Source organism: Pinus tabuliformis, chromosome 5_2, assembly GCF_031772625.1.
Source record: "Pinus tabuliformis cultivar Carrire ecotype Pingquan chromosome 5_2, CPIR1, whole genome shotgun sequence".
Taxonomy (NCBI): Eukaryota; Viridiplantae; Streptophyta; class Pinopsida; order Pinales; family Pinaceae; genus Pinus; species Pinus tabuliformis.
Genome location: NC_142306.1, coordinates 576,896,543 through 576,907,845, shown reverse-complemented (window position 1 = coordinate 576,907,845; position 11,303 = coordinate 576,896,543).

Genomic DNA, 11,303 nt, shown 5'->3' with positions numbered 1-11,303 from the left:
AGAATAGTTTCTTCATCTTCTCTAGGTTCAAACTTACCAATTTTTTTATCAGTCTTTCTAATGAAACATTTGCTTCCAAAAACTCTAAAGTTTTTTATAGTAGGAGGCTTACCATACCAAAGTTCATATGGAGTTTGATCACTATTTACCCAAACATTAGCTTTGTTGAGAATATTTACGTATATGTAGCTTCATCCCAGGTGGCAGGAGTTCCATATTCATAAAGCATATCTCGAACCATTTGTTGAACTGTTATGTTCATTCTTTCCACCATGCCATTTTGTTGAGGAGTTTTGGAAATAAAGAATTGTATTTTTATTCCATGTTGTTCACAAAAATAAAAATAAAATCATATGATATGAATTCTCCCCCTCAATCAGATCTGAGACATTTGATTTTTTGATCTGAATCATTTTCAACTAAAGCTTTGAAGGCTTTAAACTTTTCAAATGATTCATCTTTATGCTTTAGTAAACCTATCTAGCACATTCTAGAAAAATCATCAATGAATAAAATGAAGTATTCTTCTCCACAAGGTGACTTTTCCTTGTTGGCCCACACAAATCAGTATGAATGAGTTCAAGATGCTTACTTGCTGATCCTTCTTTGATGTTGAAATGAACTCTATTTTCCTTACCGACTTGACATGGTTTGCAGATAGTATTTTTTGGGATGCTAATATCTGGAAGATCACGAACCCCCCTTGAGCCTGCATGATTTTCTTATTTGAGAAAAGCTTAGATGCCCCAATCTTCTGTGCCATAACCAGTTCTCTTCTATTTTCCTTATATAGCATTGTTCTTGTCCTCCTTTTAGTATATATAGATTTCTTAGAGTTCTTGTACCTTTGATTATGGTCTTTCCTATATCAATCTCACGAACCACACATCTGTTTGATTGAAACAAAACTTCATTTCCTTGATCACACATTTGACTGACACTCAACAGTTTATTCTTTAAACCATCAACATACATAACATTTCCAGCTTTAACCTTTTCTTTCAAATAAACAGAACCTTTACCTTTAATGAGAGTTGGTGTGTCATTTCCAAAAGAGACATTATTTTCCTTTTCTAAAGAAGTATATGAAAGGAGTTTATCTTTATCACTTGTCATGTGTTAGAGTATCCACTATCAATGTACCACTGATTTTATTCTCCTTCTACAAATAGAGTTATGCCACATATTTTTGATTGAAATTCCTTCTTTCTCCATACCTTGGAATTTGATGATGTTTGCTCCTTTTGAATTTTTGGCTGAAATTTTCTCCTGCATTTAGATTATTCATGACCAAATTTATTGCAAAATGAACATTCAATTTCATCTTCAATAGGAGAAAATTTATTATAAGAAATTTTCTTGATTCCTGTTATGCTCCTTTGTTTTCATTCTTCTCTAGTCATGATAGTTTTTTAAGCAACACATTGAGCAGCCTTATGCCCAAAGTTATGACATGAAAAACATTGTCCATTAAAGAAGTTTTTGTGATCATAAAAAATTTTGGTATTGTTTACCTTTTGGTTGATGCTTCTATTTATGTTCACCCTTGGAGTAAAATGAGAATGATTTACCTGATGAGTACTTTTAGGCTTTTGTTGAAGATTGACGCACTGTTCATTGGTCTTTGCTACATCAAGGTAGCTTCTGGTGATGGCTGATGACTTTTGTGATTGGGATGGTTCTTCAGTATATCCAAGACCAATCTTTATAAGAGGAGAATGTTGAACCTTGATGATTTCATCTAAAGTTTCTGATCCTTTAGCAAATCTAAGATTAAGATATTTTTTCTTCTCAAGTTCTTTTCTTAGACCCACTACTTCACATTCTAATTTTTCATTGTGCTTTTCTCTTTCAATGAGTTGATGTGTCAAAGTGTCTATGATCATATTCTTTTCTTCCAAACAGATTTTGAGTTTAGTGATTTCTTCAATAAAATCTCCCTCTTCTAAGGAATCCATAAAATCATCATTGTCATAAGCCATGAGTAGTTTAAAATATTGCTCAGTTTCCCCTTCATCACTATTAGACAATCCATCACTATCTTCGTGAGTATAGTAACTTCTTCTATTAACAAATTGTTTTCTATTATATTTTGCAGACTCCTTTCCTTTTTCACAATTATCCTTATGAGGACATTTTGTAGCATAATGGCCAACTCTACCACAAGAAAAGCATTTGAATGGAAGCTTACCTCTGAATCTTCTGGAACCTCGTTGAAGCTTTGAAAAAGTTTACCTCATCTTCTTCTGGAATATATCTTGATTCATTGAGATATTCCTTTTATTTTCCCTTTGTTAAAGCTTTGAAAGTGACTTCTCTAATATTTGATGGACCTCCTTTCCCCATTTCAAAGGCAGTTAAAATTCCATGAAGTTGAACAACAGTAATAGATTGAAGATCCTGCTTTTCTTCTATGGCAAATTCCTTTGACTAAAATTTAGAAGACAAATATCTCAAAATTTTCTCTACTAAAGTAGCCTCCTTTATTTCTTCACCCAGATTCTTCATACAATTTACAATCTCATCTACTCATAAAAAGTAACTAACAATACTTTCATCACTATGCATTTTGAGAGTTTCATACTGAATTCTTAGAGTTTGGAGCTTATCATGTTTTATGTGGGAGTCTACTTCGTAGCTTTGAATGATTTTATCCCATATTTCTTTGGCTACCTTGAGCTGCATGACTTTGACGAATTTTGATTCTGACAGACTTCCCAATAAAGTATTCACTGCTTTGGAATTGGTTTCCTCCTTCCACAATTTTCCAAACATCAGCTCCAAGTGACTGAAGATAGGCTTTGGTTCTTATCTTCCTCTTCTAAGGCATCCATAAAATCATCATTGTCATAAGCCATGAGTAATTTAAAATCTTGTTCAGTTTCATCTTCATCACTATTAGACAATCCATCACTATCTTCACGAGTATAGTAACTTCTTCTATTAACAAATTGTTTTCTATTATCTTTTGCAGACTCCTTTCCTTTTTCACGATTATCCTTATGAGGACATTTTGCAGCATAATGGCCAACTCTACCGCAATCAAAGCATTTGAATGGAAGCTTACCTCTGAATCTTCTGGAACCCTGTTGAAGTTTCTTGACAAATTTTACCTCATATTCTTCTGGAATATATCCTGATTCATTGAGATATTCCTTTTATTTTCCCTTTGTTGAAGATTTGGAAGTAGCTTCTCTAATATTTGATGGACCTCCTTTCCCCATTTCAAAGGCAGTTAAAGTTCCATGAAGTTGAACAACAGTAATAGATTGAATATCCTGCTTTTCTTCTATGGCAGATACTTTTGACTAAAATTTAGAAGACAAATATCTCAAAATTTTCTCTACTAAATTAGCCTCCTTTATTTCTTCACCCAAATTCTTCATACAATTTACAATCTCATCTACTCGCAAAAAGTAACTAGAAATACTTTCATCACTATGCATTTTGAGAGTTTCATACTGAATTTTGAGAGTTTGGAGCTTATCATATTTTATGTGGGAGTCTCCTTTGTAGCTTTGACTAATTTTATCCCATATTTCTTTGGTTATCTTGAGCTACATGACTTTGATGAATTTTAATTCTGATAGACTTCCTAATAAAGTATTGATTGGTTTTGCATTGGTTTCATATAACTTCTTACCTGCTGTATTTGTAGGTATTGATGCTGGAAATTGGTATCCTCCTTCCACAACTTCCAAAACATCAGCTCCAAGTGACTGAAGATAGGCTTTGGTTCTTATCTTCCTCTTCTAAGGCATCCATAAAATCATCATTTTCATAAGCCATGAGTAGCTTAAAATATTGTTCAGTTTCATCTTCATCACTATTAGACAATCCATCATTATCTTCATGAGTATAGTAACTTCTTCTATTAACAATTTGTTTTCTATTATCTTTTGCAGACTCCTTTCCTTTTTCATGATTATCCTTATGAGGACATTTTGCAGCATAATGGCCAACTCTACCACAAGCAAATAATTTTAATGGAAGCTTACCTCTGAATCTTCCGGAACCCCGTTGAAGCTTCTTGAAAAAGTTTACCTAATCTTATTCTGGAATATATCCTGATTCATTAAGATATTCCTTTTCTCTTCCCTTTGCTGAAGATTTGAAAGCGGCTTCTCTAATATTTTATGGACCTCCTTTCCCCATTTCAAAGGCAGTTAAAATTCTATGAAGTTGAACAGCAATAATAGATTGAAGATCTTGCTTTTCTTCTATGGCAGATACTTTTGACTCAAATTTAGAAGACAAATATCTCAAAATTTTCTCTACTAAAGTAGCCTCCTTTATTTCTTCACCTAGATTCTTCATACAATTTACAATCTCATCTACTCGTAAAAATTAACTAGCAATACTTTCATCACTATGCATTTTGAGAGTTTCATACTAAATTCTGAGAGTTTGGAGCTTAGCACGTTTTACATGGGAGTCTCCTTCATAGCTTTGAATGATTTTATCCCATATTTCTTTGGTTGTCTTGAGCTACATGACTTTGATGAATTTTGATTATGACAGAATTCCCAATAAAGTATTGACTGCTTTGGCATTGGTTTCATATATCCTCTTACCTACTGTATCTGTAGGTATTGCTGCTGGAAATTAGTATCCTCCTTCCACAATTTCCCAAACATCAGTTCCAAGCAACTGAATATAGGCTTTGGTTCTTATCTTCCAATATACAAAGTTTTTTCCATTGAAGGTTGGTGGTATGATAGATCCCATGCCTTCGTGATTGTTCATCTTGAGAGATCTCCTTCAAGCGATCAAGCTTCTTCTAAAGGACCCTCTCTGATACCAAATGTTGGAAATAATATTGAGAGGGGGGGTGAATCAATATTTACAATTCAATAGCTTTTAATTTCACAATCATATTTATATACACTACTTCAGTGAAGTGAACTCGTGTGTGCACACAACTATTATTAAGGAAACCAGTGTATACCTAAAGAACTTATTATTTAGTTAATTCATCATGTGTTCATCTTTAATCAGTGCATCAATACTTTATTGAACAGTAACTATGTGTAGTAACATAATACACCATCACACATGAGCAACACACATGAACACCAATATTTAAGGTGGAAACCTAATGTGGAAGAAAAACCACTTGTCGTTGCCATCTCTTTCTTATTTTTAATATAAAGAAAATATGTTTACAATCTTGTACTAGTACAAACTCAGGCACCCACCTGCAAAATGCTACAACCTTTTCTCATTCTCCAGCTTCTACTGAAAGGGAGCTACAACCCCCTTACTCTTGTACTAGCCGATATGTTTACTAGTATGTAAGCACTGACCTACAGAAGTCTACGACCTTCTCTCTTCCTCCAGGGACCATGTTTCATAAATTTTTAGACTAGATACTCCTGGTGCACAATAACACAATATGAAGGCCACGTTTCATCAAATTTTCACACTGGACCCATTAGAAACATTGAAGATCAAACTCAATAATAATAACTGCATCAACCAACAATCAGTCAATCTGAATAGTCAGATCATTATCACCAGAACACTATGTTGAACCTAGAAACTTGCATCATCATCCAGAACTAGCTGCAACCTCAAAAACCATATGTCAAAGTGCATACGCTACTTTAATGAACCCAATCTGTGTGTATACGCTACTTCCTTTACCCAAACCTGCGTATACCTCTATTGACGGTGCTAGACCCTCCAACATTTAGGGGATCAATCCCAGTATGAAGTCCCAACTATACCTCACACTGTTTGGTGTGGGAGTCCCATCTGGTATGATGGCTCGGCTGCCACTATCTTAAGGATTTGCCTCAACTCTTGCTTGTCAACACAAGAGAGTGGTTCGCTTTGTCTTCAAGAAGTGAGGTTCGCGTGCCTAGTGAGTGTAAGTGTACTTATGTCAATGGTTCTTTCACTGTGATGGGAAGAAGGTGAAAGTGAGTTCCAGGTTGAAATGGATCAGTTCCAACTCGACTAGGAACATACAACACAAAAGGACATACACAGCTTCTGGTGGAGCAGTCCACTTGGATGCAACAGTCACAATATACAAGGTAAGATAACACGTACAACACTCACGGAATAGTCCGAACAAGTGCAACAGTTGTTACAACAAGGTTCATGTGAAAGGTCTGTCTGATGTCTAGCAGAGCAATTGACACAGACGGGACATCACTAACAACATATACAACACATTTCCATTAATAGATTATGCATTACAACAAATGAATCAGCTTAGATGTAGAACACAGGTTAAAGAAACATGCATTACAAGTGTTGAATATCAGTCTTACAACAAATAAAATACATGTGTGAAAATGTGATGGCTTGTTAACAAGCTTTTGAATTAAGCAAAAGTTCCAAGACACATTGTTACACCATACATCACTAACCCTGTCAGCGGGGCATTGGAGCCACTATTTACTCCGCAAAGAAAAGATTACAGACTATCTTAGCTATGTGGGAGGAGCTGAGGTGAAAATTATGTTGATATTTGCAACAAGAAATTTTAAAAATAGAAGATGTTAAAAATAGCACTATTATAAATAGTCGGGCTATAAATAGCAGTTCACCCATTGGAGATATTAGCTACAATGGGTGAAAAGTGAAAGTGCTAAAAATAGCTTCTCTAAAAATAGCATTTCGGGATCCCTTCTTATTTTAGTCAATCCCTGGACTAAACATAGGAAGTAATATTCGAATTTGATATTAACAGTAGTTTGTAAATTGATTAATTAATTCATCTTGAGTTAATTAGTTAAGGAATTATGAACTTGAAGTCTATGTGAGGACATGCAACATTTTCTCCTTTGATTGAGGGATTTATCCATCAGTTAAAGAGATAAGGATGAGTTGTAATTAGTTGGCTCAATTAACTAAGTCAAGTCCAGTTAGATTAATTTAACAGTTTGTTAAATTAATGTGGGTTTAGTTAGTTAATGCTTGCATGCATGTAACTACTGTATTTCAAATAACTGAAGATTCCCTCATGGATAACTCATGCATGTCAGTTTAGTCAGAGACCCAATTGAGATCAGATGGAGGGACAGTGTACTATCAGTTGCTAGGATATTCCTTCATGAATATTCCTTGCATGCAGAAGGAATATTATTCCTTAAGGATTGTGTAGTTGGACTTGAGGTTACAGTGAGTGTGATGAGGCTAATTCACATATGTGATATCATTGGACCCAAATCAAAACTACGCAAGGAAATACGAGGCTTGGAGGGCTTGAGGAAGATATATTCTATGTCTATTGAGTCTGTGAGCAGTATTTTTTGATTGCAAAGAGGGTAGGATAGCTTGAGAGTTGAATCTTTTTGTAACTTGAACAAGATTTCCACTTGTATGATAATAAAGAGTTGGGGTTTTAGTTTGGTGCTTTCCCCAGTGATATATCTTCTGTGTTATGGTTGATTACTTCTCATTCTCAGTTATATCTGTTCATGCTTGATGTTGCTCATGTTTGATTAAGCTTCCGCTCAATTGTTTGTAGAAGTAGATCAAGTGTTTTGCTTTAGTACATTGCATTACCAGGTGATCTACAGTGGGAAAATCTACAAAGTCCTTTACATGTAAAAATGAGGGAGTATTGGTAGCCAAGGGTGAAACTAACCCTTGTGGTTGTTTGACTACCCTCATGATTGTTCGGCTTCCATGACTTTTTGACTTACATGACACTATGTTCAACAAGTGGGTCTCTTGGACTTCCACATTACATATCATTGATTGACAACAAGCCCAGAGTGGAGATGTGGGTGATATGGCTCATGACTTGACATGACAATGCTGTTAAACTCATGTTGTTGCTGGAGTGCATGTCGATCTATAGTCTTGTTGAGTGATGGATTTTTTCATGATGTTTTCATGGGTCAGCAGATAGGGATTGTGCAGTTTTTCTGGGGAACTACCTAAGAGACTGGCAACCAAAACTGTTGAATTCCTAGAGGGAACTTCCAGTTGGCTACTGGGATCACTGGCAGCCAAAACTCTGCAATTCCTAGAGGGAATTGGCATTTGGCTACTCAGTCACTAGAAGAAGAAACTACACAATTCCTGGAGGGAACAGGCAGTCTGTTGCTAGGAGTTGTTGGCTGGGAAAACTGCACTGAGGTCGGGAGGCTAGCATGCTAATCAACTATACACAATTTCTGAGCTAAGATGACTTATGGGCATTGGAAGGCCTTCTCATAAGCAATGTGCAATTTCTGAGATGAATAGTTGGTCAACTGTCTGGATGACTGACTGAGAAAACTGTACAATTTCCTGAAGGAGGCAGGTATGGGCACTTGGTGTTTGTCCGACCTGTCTATGAAATTTCCTCAGTCAGTTGAGCAGGTGACATCAATGGCCTCTATGAAATTTTGAGGAGAGTCAGTCCTGGGGTGGCTACTGGGTCCAACTCTCTGGGTGGCCAACATGAGAGTTGATTGAGTTTCTTGCGAGCAGCGTAGCTTAAAAGGACTAGCTTGGTGCTTCCTTGTTTTTTTGGTTAATAGTCGATTGAGTCGATGACAGGGTGATGGTCTGGCTATCATAGGAGAGTCAGGTCGTCAGAACCTTCAACAAAAATGGCTAAGCATATGAAAAATCGAAAGATGCATAGGTGATCATACGACACACACTCGCATGACTTGACAATGAAATGATCAAACCATCCATACACATATTTTCAAAAAGAATGACCAATGGTGTAAGCGACAAGTGCGACACTCATGATTGCTCGTGCATTGATCGAGACGATGCGTGCACAACAATGAATATGAATCCATGTGTGAGTGTGACAGATGCTTTCATAGCGAATACAACAAGAACATACGAAGCGAAAACTTTAAGCATAACCAAAACATGGTCGCAAGAACAACTTAGACATAAGCATGCAGAGACTTGAATGTAATGAATAAGCAAGGTGGATGTAAGGACTCACACGAGCTCACGGAGTGAACCCGATTGTGTGCAATCATCAAGTGAACTCTTCAAGAGAGGCTCTGAAATTGATGCAGGCCAAAATTTTGGAGGGTGGTTGTAGCCGCTACAACGACCTCCAAAATTACTAAATCATAAAAACTTTTGGATCAAATCTGTACCAACAAATAATATTCTGAAAATCAACTACTGAATTACATAGATCTAAATAGTCAACAACAAAGATCACCCTTCACACTTAATCAATCAATCAATCGGACTAAATCTCTTTATGCATTCAGTTCTACTTTCATATCTAAGAAGACATAATTGACAGATAGTAGTAAAATAGCAGCATTGATCAGATGTATCAGTTATTTCTGAATAATAGGCTTTTCTTTTTCATACGCTACTTGGAATATTTGAACCAGCATGTATACGCGCCTTCACCAAGGCGAACTAGCATATGAATCTGCAAATACTTAACTTAAAACTTCACAGTTATTATAGACTTCAGTCATACCCAAATCATAACATTTATAGTATCAAACATGCACCAGTATTCAAATCTAGCCCAGCAATTATCAGATCATACAATGATTAGTCATTTCAGGTCTCATGATCCTGATCCAACATTGTATCAAAAGGTGTGTTGGCTTAGTGGGTCCTAACCCAAGTTCAGAGTTAGTTGCGCCAAAAACATCCCTACACTACTAGCCCTTTCAACATCAATCCACAGAGCGCGAACTAAAGTCTCACCCGAAGCAGTATGGGGGGATGCTGGAACCAAATTTCTACACCCAGAGATCAGCGTGATGTCATTTTGTGCCCTATATCTACCTTCACGTAGATCAATAAGCCTTTATGGCTTATCGATGTAACTTCCCTTAATCAAACTCTAAAACTTTGTAAATATCTACCACTAGCTTTCGTAAACCTTGAATAGGCAAATAAACTACTTACGTGCATCAAATATTACTCTTAGCCCAATATTTACTTAGATCTGTTTAAGTGTTGATAACTCTAATATACAATGATAAAATATTTGCGTAAACCCTTAACAGCAATTGTGTTCATCTAATAATATAGATCAAGTAAAGTTGTGCATTAATACATCATTATTTTATAAACCCATCATTCATCACAACATAAAGCGCATTCATACATAACAGAAGTGGATAGGTAAAACACAGGAATTTTTGTAATAATCTTCTTTATTAATATTCATTTCAGCTTACAGACTCAAGACTTCCCTGTGCACTCAACTGCAGGGGTCTGCGCACTTAGTTGCCGACTCTACTCTAGGCCTCTACGCACACAATTGTAGAGCCTTTTCCTCTAGCAAGACTTCTATGATCTTCCTTCTATTGACCCATTACATTCGTCTTCATCCTCTATGTCTTGCCTTAGACTCTCTAAGACACACCTATTTATACAATCCCATGGTCCGCGGACCATGGGTAGTTCTTCAAAAAGCTGACTTAACTTACATAAAAGAGGGTAAAACCATTTTTGACTCTTTAACTATCTACGCACTCTGCGACCACAATTTGCGGAGACTTTACATTCCTTTACATAAAACTTTGGGCTTTTTCCCCAAAATTGACCCAGGGGACCCCATCCCAATGGTCCCCCAGCACAAATATCATGACTCGCCCTCGAGTCACTTGGCTGGCATGGAGACCTTGCTGTGAAGGTCCCCCAGCTCCACTTCTATAACCACTACTTCAGTCCCGCTTTGCGTGGTTGCCTGCTTGATATGTTCTAACAGCTACTCTATGGCTACTCCTGCACTGTCCTGCTTAATATTCTTCTACATACTTTGCAAATTCGCTAATTTTTCGTGAATATTGGTGAAGACTATGTAGGCCTCATCCAACCAAGGCCCCAATCTAGGCTTAAGGACTGCCTCTTTCTTCTGCACTGCTTCCACTTGTGTAAGCAGCTTCTTAGCCTGCTGTAGCTTGGTGAGGAGTTGTACTATAGCAACGATGGGCGTCGTCACCCTCACTTCATCATGTTTTTGTTGTAGCTTGTGGAATTCTGTATTCAATACCTGGAGGCTGGGATCTTCCTGCAGGCTCATCACTACTTCCATAGCCTACTCATCAGCGCAGTGCAGTCCACCACCACGGCATCCACATAGAAACTCCATCCTTGATAGTGGCTTCGTGTTGTTTTCTTACCTCTGGCGGGGTTGACTACTGTGACTTCATCTCTAGTTCTCTTATCTTCATGTTCAACTTGGATTAAACTCTGGCCACCTCTTCCTTGGCATCCTGCATGCCCATAGCAAGCTTTATGACCTTTGCCTCTAGCAATGCCTCCTCAGGGATATGCAATTCTGGCACCCTCCTGCATGCTTCTGCCACTGCGGTCGCTAACTGAGCGCCCTGCACCTGGATTGTGTC